Source organism: Pelecanus crispus, chromosome 3 (assembly GCF_030463565.1).
Source record: "Pelecanus crispus isolate bPelCri1 chromosome 3, bPelCri1.pri, whole genome shotgun sequence".
Taxonomy (NCBI): Eukaryota; Metazoa; Chordata; class Aves; order Pelecaniformes; family Pelecanidae; genus Pelecanus; species Pelecanus crispus.
The window spans coordinates 108,693,429-108,713,756 of NC_134645.1; positions in this window are offsets into that span (position 1 = coordinate 108,693,429).

Sequence of the window (20,328 nt, forward strand, 5' to 3'; positions counted from 1 at the left end):
AAGAAATTAAGTGATAGCACAAATTTGACACAAAGGACCAAACCTTTGAGTATATAATAAAAACCAAAAAGTTTTATAAGAACAAATAGGACTGGAGCCAAAGCTGCAGGCCAACTATTGTTCAGCCACAGGGGCCAGGGAAAACAAAATATGAACTTAAGCCCATCAACCATTTGTCAGTCTATGTTGCTGTATCTCCTCTCATCAGTCAGAGTAGCTGTGGGTTTCTCTGTGTCCTGGTGGCCAAGGACTGCAGGGGGAGTCACTGAGGAAATTCTCAAAATACTTTATTTGTTGGCCATATTGAGGGGAGCAGGAAAGGAACATTGTCTGTTGGGCTATAAGCCTTTCTTTATATCCAGTGGCCAGTTATGCTGACAGGCAGTGTTGCACCATTAGAAATATATGTAACATTCTGCTACACCAGTCCAGGATGTGACCTGCAGCATTACAGGAATTTTTTCTTACAGTTTTGTGTACATTTGAAGTGTAAATATATTTGAGTAGATTTTTCTTATTTCACTTATTATTCATTCCCTTTTTACAAGAGTAACTCAACACTGGTGCTGTGTAACAGTACTCCCCGAGACTGTGCAGTTTTGTACTAGGCCGTTGCAGATTTTTGTAATAGGGCATTGCAGGTTTTTTGTAATAGACTCTTGCAGTTTTGGAAGTATGTTTTGATACCATTTGCCTCCCTAGAGAGAGGGGAGGTGATGTAGCTCAGTGATGGCAGCAGCACTTAAGTACATACTTAATGTAAAGAACAACAACAACAAAAAGCCTGAAATGTTACCTGTTAACTGCTATTACCCACAGCATAAACATGGGGGGCACTGCTTAAAACATGTGTCTACAATGAAAATCTGTGCACATTTACTGATGCATAGCCAGTTTTGGAAAACAAGCTGTACTGAAAATCAAGACAGGTAAAGCACATACATCTGTTACACTCAAAACCTTGTTTACAGACAAAGAGGGAGCACACCTCATGTATAAGTAAAGCCAAAAATTAATTGTTAGTATAATTGAAATCTTATAAGTCTAATCATATTAGCCCAGACCTAACTGTTACAGAAAAAAGAATAACAATTCAGTTAGAATTGTTCTACACACACTTCTAAATTTTTCCCCCTTCCCCCGCTCTTCAGGGTCCTAACATTGGTAGTTTCATCTTGGGTGGAGTTTTATAGGATTTGCCCACCATATGGAGTACTTCACCAGGAGGAGTATATGATATTGACTGCTTCTTCTTCCTAACTCTCGGATCCACTTGGGTACAGTTTTGTATGTTTGGTAACGCGCTTTTACACCTTTCTTCATTGTTTTGCAACTCCATGCTGTATCCAAACTCAGTGTATATGGTGTCTTTTATGTATGTTAGATATTACTTCTTTGTTCTCTCTGTTATCCCTAAAAACATTTTTTACCAGCTCCAAATCTCCATTTCTTTTACTGACCATGGGCAAGTTGTTTATACCCATGAGGCTTCCAGTGCCAAGCTTGTTCCTCGTCTTCTATCACCCCATGCCTGTACTTCCCTATTCTGCATCCTGTGTCTCCACTGCTAAAGGCCTCTGCAGTTATACCAGGCCTGCATTTCTCTGCTTTATGTCATTATGTTCAAGTCATAAATACCTCATTCTACATTGAACAACTGCTTGTTACAGCTACCTATATAAAACTGGGGTTGTAATACACAAGGATAAACAAAAGCAAGATAAATTAGCCATAGGCTTCTGGCATGTTGCCTCAAGGGGGTGTCATTATGATCTGAGTAAGAAAGACACTCAAATTTTGCAAAGTATCTCTTAAAATACTCTTTACTGGAGCTAACACTATAAAGAAAAAGAGGATAGTATAGATAATTTTACATCCCTTCAGATGCTGGGAACTCTGAGTTGTGGTATCAAATAGGCTCCAACCAGGGCACAGCACGCTGTTAAGGTCTCATCCATGGAAATGTTACCTCATTTTGGTCATTTGGCCTCTTACAGGACTTTCTTAAAGGAAAGAAATTCTTTTACTTATTTTTATGAGAGTTATATTACAAGTTATTTTTATAAGAACTTCTTGCTGCACATCTAGATAAAGCCAAGGACACACAGGTGGTGTATTAGCTGAGTGGGAGCTGCCCATACACTCCTCTGTTACAATTAGACACCTAAGTTCATCCTGCAGCTAGGGCAGATGTGCAGTACAGCACAGGCCTGAAAGCCATGCCGTGCATGCATGATAGCACGGCACAGCACACGCCTGAGCCCACTCAGGTTAACTGTTATGTGGATCACTAACTCCTCCATGTACAATGGTCTTCCCACCAGGACCACGACACCTGGTCTTAGAGAAATTGCTATCACTGCTAAACCAAGTGAAACAAAGCTGCAGGCAAGTCAGGAAAAGTTGAGACAGACCAGTTGTCTCAGTCCTGAAACCCTGCAAACTCAGTAAAAAGATTATGGCCTGTTACTAACAATGGCAATACTGTATTGCAGGGCTACATGATTACAAATCAAACAATATAACAAGTACTACTGATATAATTAGTCATCTTATGATAGAAGTTGGGCTTGCAGCTGATAGGGACACCATCATTTGTACCTTACAGAGTAAAAGCTTATTTCATGTCCAAGTGGATTAACATCTACAAAAACTAAAGGACCAACCGTTGCCTACAGTTTGAAAAATGTTTAAAAAAACCCTGATTATTTATTTGAACATATATGTTTCTAAGCATTAGTGAAATGAGCTGAATTACATTAAGTATAGAGCCCTGAATCTGAAGAATTTACATCAAGTATGTAACTGAATTTCCACCCCAAAAACCGGAAATTCTCAGGGCAAGTTGGGAGGAATAATAGCACAATGAAAGGCAGGAAAGGGAATAGAAAGTGTTTAAAGCTAAATTAACGTATATCCAAAGGTTATGCACGTCATGTAGCAATAAATACTGAAAGAATAAAAAAGGTCAGTAGGGATGTACAAGAACATCTAAAAATAATTGAAGCAGGAAAATAGCCTATCAAAGATACAAAATATCCAGCAAGAACTTAGAAGAACCTAGAATGAACCCTGGATGAGAAAAGTAATACAGAAAATAATAGAAGGAAGAATCAAAGTGATGTGATGTTAGGAGCACATTTAAAAAAATATGATGACCATCTCTACTTAATATGAGGTATGGTCATGGCAACTATGAAATCAGCTCCTTCATTGTTGAAGCTGAGAAGGAAATAGATGTAGATTATTTCAGAAATCTACCACAAAATTCATAATGAATTAAAGCTACTTTGAGGACAGTTTTACCTGTGTTCAATTATGAAAGCATAAAAGCATCAGGATACTACTTCAACTCCTACTTTTTTCCTGTTTCCTTCTCCCTTCCACAGTATTTTTAATTAGGATTGAATGAGATTGTTCATTTTTCAAAATATTTTATTTCAAGTTTGAGCATTAAGCAAAAGAAAATTGCAAACAGGTACTAGAAACAGAAGTAGAAAGGAAGAAATTATCTTCTTTCACACAACCTAAGCCTTTCTGATTTTAATTCAATGATGGTTTAATGCAAAATAAAATGTTGGGACGGACACTGTGGGTCAAATATGTGCTCAAAACAGGACTAACTTTGAGTTCAGATCAGGTTGTTCAGAACCTTCTCAAATTTCAGATATCATCAAGGGTAGTTTGGCAACTTTCCCAGGCAACCTGTTTCAGATCACCCTTGTGGTGAAAATGTTTTCCGTATAGCTACCTGGAATTTACCTTGCTGCAATGTCTGTGACCTTTTGTTCTTTCATAATGTTCAAGAAGAATCTGCCTCTGTCCTTTTCTTAACTACCTGCTAGGTAGTTGAAGACAGCATTAGATTATCCCTTAACCTTCTCCAAGTTGAAGAAAGTCAACTTCCTTGGCTTCCTCTCATACATGTTCTTTAATTGTCTTGGTATTCCTCTGCTGGAGGACTTTCTTGTGCAGGGAAATGCAAAACTGGATACAGTTCTCCACATGCAGTCTCAGAAGAGCCAACCAGACAGGGATAATCATTTCCTTTGACCAACGGACTGCACTTTGCTAATATGGCCCAGTACGCAGTTAGCCTTCACTTCTGCAAGGGTACATTGCTGACTCCTGTTCAAGCTGAAGTCCCCTGTTTCTCCCTTTCTCTTTTTGCTTTGATCACCAATCCCCCCAAAAACTAGTTTAAGGTCCTACTTGCTAGCTTAACAAGGCTGTTGGCAGATATGCTCTTGGTTTGCTTTGTTATCTGACTCCTGCCCCTTCCCAACAGTCCTTGTTCCTCAAGCAGATAACCAGGTGGATAAAAGCATGTCCATAAGAGCTTCTCCATCTCTTGGTTGACATCCCTGATGCCATTTGACTTGATTACATCCTTCTCCAATCCCTTCACCTAGTGGTTCAGCAAGTCAGCTAGAGCATACCTTCCCAAGGTATCTCCCCCAAGCATCAAGGAGGAACACTCAGCACTTTGTAAAGCCTAAAACATGGATAGCTTTGTCCTCCCTCCTTCTTGGGTCAAGGTCTCTGACATGACAGAGACATTGTTCCAGCCTGTCCTGAGGACTAGGTCCTGTGTTGCATCACCATGCTCATTGCATTGCAAGATTTGTGTTAAGTGCTAAAGCCCTGTTTGCATACCCTGCTTGCAAGCACTTCTGGTCACTGATGCTCTCTAGGTGGTAGTTAAATCAGACCTCAGTTGCCTTATGGGTAATTACTTCTGCTTTGGTTTTTTGTTTCCTGACTACAACATGCTGACTGCATGAATCCTGAATCTCCTGCACATTCCTTCTCCTCACCCTATGCTCCCAACTACAAATCCATAAGCAGAGATGAAAGCAGAAACAGTTCTCATGGCTTAAGAGGTGCCCTCTCTTGCTTTTCTTTTCTAGCTTTGGAAACTTGTGTTCCCCTTTGCTGATCAGCTGCTTTTTTGTAAACATAAATGCATCTTTATACCACGTACGTGACAATTTAAAATATGGCAATTATGTGACTATTTTTGCAACTGTTTAATAGCATTATATACAGCTTTATCAGCTGTGTAAGAACTACATTACCTCAAGATTATTTGATTGATCCAGATGGCAGGACTGTAAAATAAATCTCTTCATTGGAAGTGTGAAAAATAGAAGAATAAGAAAGACAAAATCTTTCATGAGAAGAGACGTTTCCACACCTGAAAATATTTCATATGCTGAAATAACTACCTAATCTACTGGTTGGTTTTACTACTTTGTTGGCTTTTATTCACCTGTCCATCTGTCTCCACTGATACCACTTCTCTTAAGCATAGATTTTCAATTCTTTGAGACAGGGACCAGTTCTGAGCTCATTCTTTGCACAACAGAGGGCAATGAGTCCTGATGGATGACTGACACTTATGAAATGCTACAACAAAACTGTTGGCAATAATTTACAGTTCTGATGAACTACCAAGACAGTGGCTACTCTGCATTTCTTGTCCAGAGGAATGAATCTAGAATGTCACTATGCCAGCCTGAAGGTTTTTTTATTAGTTTATTCTTATTTTTTTGGTATGTTCCTTTTAAAATTAAAGTCACTGGAAAGAGATGAGGAGTTGCTCACCAATATCCATGCAGAAGACAGAAGCCTTTTCTTTCCCAGTCACACTGCTGCTGTAGTGTAAATGCTCTATCCAAGGGCAGAGACGCTTTGAGACTACAAGGTGCAACACAGTAGAAAGGAGCAAGAAAGAGGTCAGAAAAGCTGAGAGCCTGGGGATGTCCAGTGAGGCGAGCAGGGGACAGACAGACAGGGCCAGGCCTTCGTGGTGACAGAAAGAAATATTTCATAGGGATGAGACCAGAGATTGCTGAAAGTCACTGAAAGTATGAAAATGAGGACATTCCTTGCAGGAACACAGTGGTAAAAAACAGATTTTTGGGTAAATCTGTCTCATTTCTCTACTGTCTTGCCTGTTGTTTGTTTTTTTGTTTTGGTTTGGTTTTTTTTCCCTGTGAAAAGTGAATTATTCTTACTTACATTTTAATAAAAGACGCTTTTTTGAGTGTAAAACCTCTTGTGGTCTTCTATGGAGAGTGCATCAGGAGGAAAATGTTTAGGGACATTCACTTCAGGCTCAGATTAAGTTATGATCCTGTTGTGGCACTATGATACCATCATGAGAAAGCTACTTTAAATTTATTTGGATGCCATTGAAAAAAATGTTTCTCACAGAGTCTCAACACAGTTGTGTATTTATCTCTCCTCTGAACCCAGAGCAGGACTAATGTGAGCATTTCTCTGCTTAGATACTGTAGGAAAGCCCATGACTTCTTCTTTCTTGCCCCTACTTACAAAACAGAGACGTTTGCACTCCAGACTAAGTTGTTTTTCTCCTATACTTCTGTTTCTTAGCTATTTTGAATGATCAAATCATGGAAGTTGAAGAAACACTGAAGTAACAAAAAGCTTTTAAAATCTATTTTATTTTTCTAAATCTATCTATGGTGATTTGAGAAGCTGCATTTCCATTTCTTCTTGATCTTGAATTCTCCAGGAGGATAGACTGAAAATAAATGAATCAAATCCTTTCAAGCTTTTTTTGGCCTTTTTGGGAAACATATGGTCTCCAGTCCCCAGTGTGATCTGCAGTACTTTTTTGTAAGCTGAGCAAAGTGTGCTTCGAGAGTTAGCACCCTTGGCCTCCCAGTTCCTCTCTCACACATTTCCGTGACTACTCCAGAGACCTTTTCCTTTTTTGACCCTCTTTCTCCAGTTCCAAAGACTAAAGGATACTCAGATCCAGTTCCATGCTGAAGTGAATATAAAATCTTTTCATCTTCTTTAAACATTCATTGTTTTTCTCCCTCACGATTCTCACTGAAAGGTTATTGCAAATTCTGGCACCTTTTTAGTTTGTCTTTTTTTTTTTTTCCCCAAACAACTTCTCACACTTCAGAAGTCTTCACTACATCTCATACTGGATGTGACAGCAGCATTTTTGTGCTTTCTGCTTGTATAAAAAATTACCTCTTTGAAAATGTTAGATAAGAGATATTTATTTTTGAAAAATATGACTGACAGTTCTCTGATTTAATCATCATAAAACTCTATTTTTTTCACTGAAATCAATTTACACGAGTATGAATAAAGTAAAACTTCACCTCTAGAGTCTCTACTGTTTACTGTATTTTCTACTGCTTCAATGTGGTTGAATGTGAAGAGACTGAATGCTGAAATTAATGTACGTATACTGTTTTCTGGACAATCAGCGCCTTGTTTTTTTTGTTCTCTGCTGGTGGGTCACTGTGTTCTGAAACCATTTCTATTCCAGTTTGTCAGGTTTTTCTCCTTTTGATTTCCCCACTTCTCAGGAGGGTTTATGCTTTACCTTCTAGACAGCCAGGCTTAAAGAATCAGTGTGACATAGTTATTTGTTGTTTTTATCTATCCCATGGTGTGCGCCATTCTCCCTGCAGCTCAGGCTTTTAAATTAATCCCTAACTTCTCTCCAGGTTTTTACATGCTGCTGCAAGGCAAGGGGAGGAGGGAGCATATAGGCTGCAGGCTGTAGCTGTCTGAGAATTATCTGTAGTCTACTAACAAAAAAATTTAGGATAGTGTCCTCTGTTTTTGTAAATGTTCTAGTCTCATGACAGTGTAAATCCAACTCTATTACTGGCCTAAACTGAGATCAGAATCTTTTCCAGCATTTCTTCTTAGTATGGATATTCTACAGTCACTTTGGTTTTTAGACTAGATTTAAGTATGCAACTGACAAAGAAAAATTTCTGTATTCCAGAAGAACAATAGGAGAAATCCTTTACTTGGAAAAGAAAATCCTCTCCACCCAATCCATAGATTGAAAAGATACTTTTTATGCCTAACCCAGGTCCAAGTATTTTTGTGAGGGAGATGTTTATGGATACCACAGAAGTAGTAAAGTGCACCCCAAGTTAAAAGATGGAGAAAGTGTGTGGCTAAGCTGTTGTTACTATTGGTGGAAAAACACTGGTACAAAAACTTCATCAACACTAGAAAAGGTTAAAAAGTTCTCTCAGCATGGTGACTAAGCAAAATTTCAGCATTCAAGACCTGCAGTACCCTCTTTTAGTGGAAGGTTAACTCACTGAGGGGAGAAATACTCATCAAGAGGAGAGGGCTTACAAAGGACAGAGCGCCACCAGGTAAGTGCCTATGTCTTGCACCATTAGCTTATTTCTTTCTTTTCCAGATTCCATTTATAAGACAGCATTCAAGCTAATAAGTGTAACATCATCTTAGAATGTCTCTTCTCATCTCTTCTTCTTAAAAAGGTGGGCCCATTCCCCTGTCTTCGTGTTGATGCACGAGAATATTCCCATTAACTTTGGTGAAGGAGACACCAATGCTGCAGTGAGCAAGCAGTCCCCCTCCCCAATCACAAAATAACAGCAGCAAATAAATGTTATTTTTCATGTGCCTGAGATATGAACTCAAATGAAAAAAGCCCCTCCAGGCTTTCTAGGAGATGCTAAAAAACTCAAGCCAGGCTGAGAATACAAAATAAGCCTGAAAGCTGCCAATATTTAAATTAGCAGAATCCAGAGGTGGGTTTTTATTGTTTTGTTTATTAATATGAGACAGGACAATCAGGAAGAAAAATGTCGTTGTAAAATCAGAACAAAAATAGCACATTTAAAAGCTTGCTATTTTTTCCTCTCAGCGTTTTCTTCATTGAGTTTAATTAAACTCTCCATAGCCTGATGAGCAAACTTCCAATTAAGCTCTTGTCATAAAAGGGTAAACATATAAAATAACTGCCTTCATGGGTAAGCACATTTGAAATCTAGGTATTCTAGTAAATGGTAGTGCTTTGAAAGAACTGGCGTATGTTTTTTAAAGTTGTGGTTTTAAAACTGGTATATTCAAAATTAAACTGCTATTTTAGTAAAAACAAAAATAAAAGGTAATTAGACTATATTTTTCATTTTTATAGTACCTTAATTCTCACAGTATCATATTGCAACAGGTTGGTGGTATCAGCAACATTTTCCAGAAGCAGTTATTGAGATGAGTTGAAGGGTCAGTTAACTCACTCTCAGAGAAAATTCTGTACAAGAAGCATCAGAGGGGTGGGATAGGAAGTAAAAGACTTGAAGGAATGCAAAAAAAAAAAAAAAAGTAAATTGCTGTGGGACACGGTGTCAAAGGCTTTACTGAAGTCCAGGTAGACAACATCCACAGCCTTTCCCTTTCCATTGGAGAAACAGTAAGAAATTATTTCAAGGAAAGAAAAGAAGAAAACGTTCTGTGATAAAGTCAAAATTAGTATCTGATATTGACAGCAGGAGTCATGACACTTTGGAGAAGAAGAAATTTTGAGAAATCTCTTTCAGATGGTAGATAAGCACAGGAGCTCAACTGGCTTCATGAAGTGATAAGAAAAAGAATGTCAGACTTTGGTGTTTGTAGTGCATGTGTTGATATTTTAATAAAATGCAACAGTTTCTACACATAGAGGAGATTTTATCTGCAGTATTGTTTACATTCACAGTTGTCCAATTCTGGTCGGGCCCTAACAATAATATTGTGGGAAGAACAGACGACCTTCCAAACCTCACATTCACATAGAGGTTGTGTTGGCTGATCACAGGCACAGTCTTTGTTACTTTTCTCCTTTTCTCTCCATTTTGTTCTTTGTATTGTATATTTTTATGAGATACTGAAATGCTATATAATTATATGACTTCAAGTAAAACCATAACAAATCGAACGGCCTGCCTTTCCCATGTCCATTCACTTTCACCTCTAACAGTGAGCTCATCTTTTCCACATTGTGCTCTGTGAGGAAATTGCTGAATATAATGCTAAATATAGGTGCTACAAAATAACTATTAAAGTTAGGTATTTAAAGGTTGTCAAATTTCAAATAATATTCAGTGACAGAAATCGACTAAGAATTTATGTTAGGCTTAAAATTCCAAATATCTGAATATTTGCATTTTAAAAAAATATTTGTATCCTGACTCATCTCATAATCCACAGAGTTCCCTGATTAAATGGAAATATAAATGGCAGATTTACATGGCACTTTATCAGTGAAAAAGACCAGTTCTTTTATTATGATACCATTGTTGCACATTGACTATAGAAGTACAGCTTACTCAAAATTTTCTAACTAAAAAGCTAACTAATAAAGCTAACACATTTCTTTAGATATGAGTCTCATGGTATGAAGAGCAAGGCAGTAAATAAACATCAGTTCTGCTATGTACAGTCCTGGATTTATTACTGCTCTCAGTATGTAGCTGTGTGTCCTAGCATATCAAACTAGTCACAAGTTTAAAAACAAATTAAAAATCTACTTTTTTGTGCCAATTTGTATGGAGTTCTGCAACTTCACTTATTCCTTGCATCTATAAATTCTTGTTGATATTTTCAATATTTCTGCTCCTGTATAATGCATCTGCAGAACAAGTGTGGAAAGTTAGGTTTGATACAAACTGTACTGAAGTTAGTAGAGAGTAACCCATTACCTGGGTGTCTTTTCAATAAGGGCGCGGATTTAAAAGAAGTACTTAGAGAATAGAAGTTACATTACTGGCTTGGAAAAGTCACTGAATATGCACTTCCTTTATGTGAATTTCTAGTCAGTTAACTGCTAATGGCAGATGATGTGGTTGGTCATTCATTTCAAATAAACTTTCTGTCTGAAACACCATTAATTCAACACTATGCCAGAAAGAATGAATACTGGCAAAACAGAAGTTCTGCATTTCCCACTAAACTATCTTACCATTATTATTGGTCACAACAAAGAGTGGATGGTGCATCAGAAATTAATTTCCTCTCAGACTGTCTTAGAAGTTATATCTCAAAGAGAAAAGGTCATTAAGTGACCTAGACTTCTTTTCCTTGGACCTTTGCAATCATTAACTCTGGGCCTTGGAGTGTGTTCATATTAAGTGTTTTAGATTGGATCAGAATACACCTTTGAAGTGAAAATCCCAGCCATCTCCACTTACTTTGCTTTGGTTCACATTGCAAACTGTCTTGGGACACATGAAATGGATTCTTTTAGGATGAAACTAAACTTGAAATACACTTCAGTAACAAGCTTAATGCTCTCCTGAAGCAAATCATCATTCAGTTAATGAGGGCCAGCCTAGAACTAGTTCAAAGTAGAAAAACCCTGAAAATGTGGTGTCAAGCCCACCGATTATTTTGCTCTGCACATCCATACTTAATTGTTGGCACTGTTGGTCATGTAGACATAGCCTCAGTGTTTCATGGGGGATAATAAATTGATCCTAGCTGGCTCTTTGCTAAGAAAATGGTTGCCAGTTAAGAGCCTCCTTGCTTTATTTTTATGCCATATATGAGATTCATGATGTGTTGCGAAATCCCATGCTAAATAGTTCCTATTGGGTCATACATGTGTTTCCTCTGAAATTTGAAAAAAAAAACCAAACCAGGCCAAACCAAACCTAACCAAACCAAAAAAAAAAAACCCTCAGGATACTTTGGACCAACAAGACTTAAGGAGTTCTTTGGCACTGCATTTCCTATGTTTTTTCCAAATAGCAACAAAAGGTTATTTATAGGAAAGTTGGTAAAAAAGGCCTTGTGCAGTTACAATGTAGCACTACATGGTATTAATAAATTATGTGATTTGTACTATACATGCTGGACTGCTGTGCCTATCTCAGTGTTGCCCAGTGTAAAAGAAACATGGGCATACTGGAGCAAGTCCAGTGAAGGACCACTAGGATAATGAAGGTTTTGGAGCATCTGACGTACAAGGAGAAGCTGAAAGAGCTGGGACTGTTCAGTCTGGAGAAGAATCAGAGGGATCTTACCAATATAAATACCTTAAGATGGGGGTAGGAGAGGTGGGCAGTGGGCAAAAACAGAAACACAGGAGATGCTGTCTGAACATAAGAAAACACTTTTTTTTTAATGGGAGAGTGGTTGAACACAGGAACAGGTTGCCCAGAGATGTTTTGGAATCTCCAGTCTTGGAGATATTGAAAACCTGATGGGTCACAGCCCTGAGCAACCTGCTCTGGCTGACCCTGTTTTGAGCAGGAGCATTGAACTAGGTGATCTCCAGAGTTCCATTCCAACCTCAAATATTCTGTGATTCTGTAGCTTGAGAGAATTAAGCAACATGCAACTTAGTAATGTTAAATGTTGAAAAAAAATCAGTGCCTACAGCTGTACATTTTTAGGGTCTGTGCAATTGTACTTGTTTAGGATCTGCATGGAGTAGTCAGTTAAAATGACACGGTCACTGTCTTTCCCACTTTACCACTAAGCCTTTTGGTATTTAAAATATATTGTCATTCTTTATTGACTTGCTAGGTTTTCATGCCTGCTAAATGTGGCCTAGATATATGCTGTACAAGAGAGTATGTTAACATGAAGTCACACCTGAGTAGTTTTTATTTTTCAGGTTTCCCAAAATATGACTGAAATTTTATAAAAGAAAGGATTATTTTTGTCCTGGCTGACAAGAAAAGTGAACCTCAAATATGTTATAAAGCCTGCAAAAATCCATCTCTTGAATATTTTTGTTTCTTAGAAGTTTTGCTAATATATTGCTGCAGAATATACTTAATAAAGACGCTCAAAATGATGTACCATCTCTATACCAGTGTTTTTTTAAAGAGGGAAAGAAAAGATTAAATTGTAACATTTTCATGAGCATTCAGCTAAATACAGTAGCTATTAGATTAAGTATACTGAATTGTGTAGATCTGTTAATTGGCTAAGATTCCAAAATAACTTTTACTGATCTAAAATGAGCAATGCAGAGATGCTGCCATCATAGAGTACCATGATCCAGACTTTTCTGCAGCAGTGACTTGCTGGTGAAAATTTTTCATTATTAGCCTTCAGTTCTAATACAATAGCAAAGAATATTTCCAAGGAAATGAAAAAGCTGTATAAAATATAAAATACAAATATACAGAAAGAACCTAATTTTTCTTCTAATTTTCCCTGAATCAAACAAATATGATTGATTTATGTGGTTAAAACAGGTAGTAAACACAGGGTCTAGTGCATGGAGCTGCTATGGGAGAAACTTGTCAGTTATGCTGGAGGATCTCACTTCCTAATGGATTTTGTTCTTTCTTAGAATTTTTAACTACTGCATACTGACTGGTGTGAGTTATGCTACAATTTATCTTAAGTAACTTACGTATCTAGGAATGAGCCATCCAGTAGTTTCCATCAGTTGTGTGAAAAAAAGCAGCATTTCTGTCTCATTTCATCTCCATCCATTAATTAGAAACATAATAAACCACAGACTTAGCATGTCTTCTAAATTGCAAGCAACTATACTTTCTGGCTATGCATTTTCTTTAGTGTGAAAGGTAGACCATAAGATGTCTGGTAGTTTTTCATTGGCAAGTATTTATTTGTATATAATATAATGCACACAGAAGGTAGTGGCTTGCCCTTCGTGGTCCATCTACTCCTAGGCTAGGCAGAGCATGGCCAGCATTCTGGCCATGCCTCAACCATATACCTGCCCCAAAGATCAAACAAACTCTTTATAAAGGAAACAAAGTTTTTTCTATGACCACATCACTTTTAGTGCATCTGCTGGCCCTGACAGCAATATTTTCACTACCCACAGAGACTGTGGTTTTCAGAAAGGATAGGAGCAGATGAGAGATAGGACAGGGCTGATCACTTCGTAACTAGCCAACACTTATACTTTGCATAAAGCAAGACAGAGTTTTCAAATAAGAAGAAAGTTGGCCACTTAACCAGACTGGGTACTCATCAAAACTTAAACTAGAATTGATCACTCTTGCATGTCACTTTGAATATCCCTAAAATTGTATCATAATCAGTAGGGTGTGTTTTTCTAAGCTTTCATCTTAAACTCCCCATTGTTTCTGTTCCACCACTAAAAGAAATTCTTGATGAGATATAATTTGATAGGTAAACTACAGAATCACAGAATGGTTGAGGTTGGAAGAGACCTCTGGAGGTCACCTGGTCCAACCCCACTGGGCCACCTAGAGCCAGTTGCCCAAGACCGTGTCCAGATGGCTTTTGAATATCTCCAAGAAGGGAGAGTCCACAATCCCTCTGGGCAACCTGTGCCACTGCTCGGTTACCCTTACAGTGAAAAACTGCTTCCTGATGTTCAGAAGGACCCTCCTGTGTTTCTGTTTCTGCCCATGGCCTCTTGTCCTGTTACTGGGCACCACTGAAAACAGCCTGGTTTCATTTTCTTAGCATCCTCCCTCCAAGTGTTTATATATGTTGATAAGATCCCACTGAGCCTTCTCTTCTCTAGGCTGAACAGTCCCAGGTCTCTCAGCTTATATTCATAGGAGAGATAGGTCAGACCCAAGACTGGACTTAAGCTGCCCCTGGCCTAAAGACCTAGTCATTCAAGTTCAGTTGTGATTGTGGAAGGTGTTGTATAAGTCTATTACATTAATGACCGCACTACCAGTCTTGACAGGGATTAGGAGCATTTAGTTCAGTAATTTAGGCTTTATTGCCTTACTTACTATGTGGTTCAGTACACCACAGTTTGTCACTAATTTTAACAGAGATCAAAGGTAAGGATGCCAGGTGACACTAAGCCGCTCTACCACTCCCCTCCTCAGCAGGACAGGTGGGGAGAAAATCAGATAGAAAAAAAACCCTTGTGGGTCAAGATAAAGGCAGTTTAATAAAAAGCAAAAGCAAAAACCATGCACAGAAACAAAAGGGTTATGCCCAGCCACTTCCTGGGAAGCAGGGCCTCAGTATGGATAGCGGTTGCTTTGGAAGACAAACATAAATAAGGAATGCCCCCCCTTCCTCCTCCTTTCTCTTAGCTTTTATTGCTGAGCCGACGTCATATGGTATGGAATATCCTTTTGGTCAGTTTGGGTCAGCTGTCCTGCCTATGTCCCCTCCCAAGATCTTGCCCACCCCCAGCCTACTCATGGCGGGGGGGAAATGTTGGAGAGACAGCTTTGATGCTGTGTGACCACTGCTCAGCTGTAGCCAAAACACTGGTGTGTTATCAACACCCTTCTAGCTACCAATACCAAGCACAGCCCTATGAGGGCTGCTATGGGAAAGATTAGCTCCATCTCAGCCAGACCCAATGAAACTTCTTTTGACGCTGTTATAGTTTCTGCTAGCAGTTGAAAATTCACTGCAAGTAGCTCAACAGCTAAATGTTTTTAATTGATTATTTCATGTGTCAGTACAGTTTTTGCTAATTAAAGACTATAGGACTAATGTAGATCTCTTCAGTATTAATAGACATTGTATACTCTGTATGTTCTACATTTATCTTGCATTATATTTCCTCATATAACCCCAATGAGCTACTACTTTTTTGCGTTCAAACCAGAAGTGAACCAGATAATAGTTTTCCCCTTTTCTACCTCTGGCTTCATGCAAGTACTATGACATATAAAATGCATTTTCATTTAGGCAGACATCATATAAGCAGTCTATATTTTCCCACAGCTCTTTCTACTTTGCTGCAGGTCCAGGGAATTGAACATGATTGCAGTGATATGACAGTTAGTTGCTGAACCATTATCCACAGCCTAATGCAAAGCCATATAACAAGAGCAACTGGAGGCAGAGGCAGAAAAACTCTGGCAGGGATTGCCAGTAGTTGGCCTTTCTCAACTACCATCTCACTTGGAATGAGAAATGGAGAAAAGACTACAGCAATTAAATTCGAGACACAGCAAAGGCAGGAAATCAACATAGGAATTTGAAGACATGGAGCTTGAAGTCAAACAAAAGCTGCAAGAGGGAAGTAAAGAAGAGAAGATTTAGGAGACTATACATTTATCAGTTATGTCTCTAAATATCAGAAACAAAGTGTTCCTATTTTTGCATTTTCAAATATGAAAACCTGTTTTCTAGAGATATTACTAAATGCTATTAAACTATACTTTATGTTACTAAAAGGACACAAACCTCTGAAATTTATCAGGTGGCTCCTTTCTTTTGTTCCTAAGTTTATATATTGCCCTACAGATGACAATATGTAGTGTTTAGAGTACATAAAGTTTGGAATATATAAAGTACTCCCTCATTATATAATGTGAAATGTAGACAACATAAGGATAGGTATCCAGTGTGGTCAAGTTTCCAGCAATATTTCAACTTTTAGGAGTGGTGTAAAGACATGATTAGACAAGTTTGAGTCTCTTCTTGACAGACAATTGCCTGCTATCTCCATGCATGGCACATCATCAACACTTCTGTAACCTTCTGTTGCCTTTTCTACACCTGCCTCCAAGAAATCTCTTCTAAAATACTCATAACGTTCTGGTTCATCAAAAAAGGTTCCCAAGAAGTGCCAATAATTAATTTTTGCTAATGTTACATAGCTTATACATGCAGGTTTACACTCATTTCTGTCCAATGTATTTCAGACAGACAGGAGGTCCATATGTTATTCAAATTTAATTTTAACTTAATTCTTTTTGGAGTCAAAATTAAATATATTACAGCAAATTGAAAGTTCATAACCTTCCACTTGTTTGCAAGTTATAGGTAACTATCTTGGACAGTATGAAGCAAACATTTCAGCCAAACAGCTACCCACAGTATGCTCTGCTTGGCCAGACTAAATGTAGCACAAAACTTCCTTTAATTATTCAATGCCAAAAAAATTTCAAGTATCACAGAGATGAATGTGGTTTGTACAGATAAGTACTCATGGGAAAAGGCTTCTGAATATATGTGTCTTTCAAAGAGCAAATGTGAGCTGACAGCATACCTTTAAACATACCATCACAAACCAACAAGCTTACTGTAACTATTACATAAAAATCCCAGAATGATTCAGACAGTTCAGTAGTTGAGGTAACTTTCTCCACCAGCTCAGACATGAGATGACATCTGGATCCCTCCTTCCTTTGACTAATTCTGTAAGAAATGATCATACAGTAATCTAGTTTTATGAAGTAATGAACATATAATGCTTGGACTTGCACAGGTTTTAGCACTTATTTAAAGGTCTGCATTGCAGGTTCCTCACCCACATAAGGAGAACATGCAGGTATATAGAATCAGGACACCTCATAGGTACAAAAAGTAGGCAGATTACTTCATGAGGTGCCTCACACTCTGGTTTGAAATACTACAGCTAAGTGTCAAAAGAAATAAACAAAAACGTGGCACTCCCTTTGTCATACATTGCTTTCTTGAAACCACAATGCATCACCATGAATGAACAAAATCTGCTCTAAACTTAGTGGGGTGAACAGGAAGGTTGGTGTATTTTGTGTTAGAACATATGCATGGAGTTGCAGCTATAGAAACATTTGCATTAAGCAGAGACCCACCCATACTTATGAAATATATCCCTCCCACAAAAAGCCTTTTCTTGCTACTGGTGTCCTGAAGGCAAAAGACGATGTAACAGGAACCAAGTAAGAAGAGGTACAAATAAGATACTGTGATAGATGTATGATCTGTGTCAAATTTGCATACGTGTGTGGCACAATTAAACAGGGCCTGTATTTCAGTTTTGGGTGCTTGTTTTGAAATGTTTTGTTCATAAGGAGGGACGGAAGGTCTATTCTGGACCTTTCTTTTAACACACTTAAAAACAGTGGTTTAAAATGCATGTCAAGGTTCACTTAGAATACGAATGAATTTGTTTTCTTGTGGAGTTGTGGAGATTGAAAAAAAAAAAAAAACCCTAATAATAACATAAGCATGACAGAGAATAGGCAGAGTTAAGTGAGCACAGTTTGAATTTCCCTTCGCTGTCCTAATGAAGTGCTTTAATCCTGATAACAAAGGTCAATGGTAGCGTAGAACTCTTTTCTTGCTTACTCTAATGACATTGTTTGTTTTTCTAATAATAACAAACAAAACTTAATTTCTTTCTCTGTGGTAATTATTTCCGATAAACCAACAGAATTGCAATCCAGGCTGCCCAATACCTTCATCTTCTGGTATTATACAGCATTTTGTTTTCCAACTAGCTTTATGTTGTTACAGTTTTGAAAAACAGACAGTAGCTCTAAGTGACAGTAATAACTTTGAAGAAGCAGGTTTTGAGCTTTGTTTACTCTCTTATCTTTCTCTGCTCCCTGCTAAAACTACTCCTTGATATTCCAGGGCTAATAGCTATCCTTTTCTGGAGTAGTGAAGAGCACAGAGTATATACAAAAACATATTGCAGTGTGAATACTTGTAGTAACTTACCATTCATACATCCAAAGCTACAAAAATGATTGGGGAACTATTGAGCGAAAATGTATGCTCTTCAATTTGCTGGGTATTATAAAATGTATGTTTATGCTATTATTTAAGAATTTCAAGTAGACAATTTAAACTTCAAAGGATGTCATCACAGTCCGTAAACAGAACATATGTAAGTGGATTGTTTCACCCAGGTAAAGTACTGATGTGATTTTGCTTAGAACACAGTCATTGGTGTGTCAGAAATACATTCAAAAAACCCAGAAACTCCTAAAAGCCTAAAATGCATCTTAAGTCTTTTTGTCAGCTGTGCTTGGATATATAGGGAGAGAAGCCACCCTAAACAGTACGCAGCTTTTATCAATATAATCCAGGATATGTTTGTTATACTTGCAATGCCATTTTAGTGTGCTGTCATATTTGTCTAATTCCACTGCAGCCATTGGTAATCCAGTTTTTTATTCTGTCCTGGCTTAAACAGGGGATGTTACTGAACGTTAGATATAAACCAAGCAAAAGCAATGGAAATGAAAGCCATGGTGAAACCTTCAAATACCTAGAGACTGGCTGGAGTCATAATCTGAATGGAAGAGCAGAAAATCCTAAAATTAAAGAAAATGAAGGGGCAAAACCTTGTTTTTAAAATACTTTGATAAAGGTTTAAATATCATGGTATAACATGCTAAAATCTCTAAAAAATCTGTAACTCTTTACTTAGCAAATAACATGTAGAAGTTCTGATTAAGCATCTTGAAAAACTGGTTAATTTTTTTTATCAAATTACCCAAACACTGTTTTGAAGTAAATCCTGTTAACTGTTATTTTTTAAAAATAAACTGTTAAACCCACAGGCACTTAACATTTCAGGCACAAATCATAACACTAATGCCTCAGGCAAGGCATGACTACTGTTTATTATCGCATTTTTTGTTTTAAGGAACTCATGAAAGCAGCAATGCCAAGTAAGGTGGTGACTTTTGACCACAGAACTCAAAACAACAATAACCTGCGGGCTGAAAGAAATATGTATTTCAGTATGATCCCTAGTGGACAGTAGTGCACATAATAAAACTACCAGACATAAAATGTTAGGGGTATAAAAACTTAAATTTTGCAGAAACTCCCTATTGACTAGCTGTTTGAAATATGGCCATTAGGAAACATGGAACAAGAATGACACCTAGTGGTCTCATAGTCTTTCCATCAGGGAGGTTTCTTTTTTCTCTTCTTTATTTGCAAACATACAGTCATATATGTACACACCCACATATGTGTTTTCTCGGTCTTATCATTGATACTACTTTTCACAGTGCTAAAATTGGTGTTCCTCATTGCCACGTAGTCCCTGACTCAGCTTGTAACACAAGGTGAAGGAGAGATATTCTTAACTTTGTTCAACTTATGTTCTTCGAGTCTGACACTCAGCTGCAGAATGCTGATGTGCAACAGCATGTGTTCTTTGACTTAACTTCTTCAGTAAACAGCCATATTTATAATCCACCAACCCCCCAGATTTGCACTGATTAGCTGCCCCATTTCTTCTAATGCCTTTTAAGAGGCATTCTTAGAGGAAGACATATTGAAAAGAGAAGAAAATGTTTTGGGACTTTGGCTGAAAAGGGATATTCCATTATTATCAGAGAGCTTTGAAAAAGGCTGAGAGATGGATTTGTGGAGAAACAGCAAATAGAACTAACACCTGTGTGTAGATGAATGCATTGAAAGAAAATTCCCAGGCATAATTAAAATAAATTAACATCTGTTCTTTTTTAAAACTGTTCCTGACATAATGTTTTCTAGCACTCAGTTTCATTTAAAAATTAATAGCATTGTCATGTTCCCTTTCTTAATATTTACCTCAAAATAACAAATGCAAAATCTTATAAAAATGGTTATCTCTAAACAAGCAGAGAGGAAAAGATAGCTTTTCAGAAATCACACTCCTTAAATAGGCAGTACTGCTTTCATTGCTCCCTGAAATATTCTGCCCTGTGTTCTCCTCACAAATACATGAATATTGCTGGTTGACAAAAGCCTGCATAGATATGAATCTAAACCTTTTTTATGTTAATTTATATGAAGATGTAATGATATTCTACTGCATATTTTTCTGCTTCTGAATCTATTTCTGTATCACTAATAATAAAAAGGCATTGC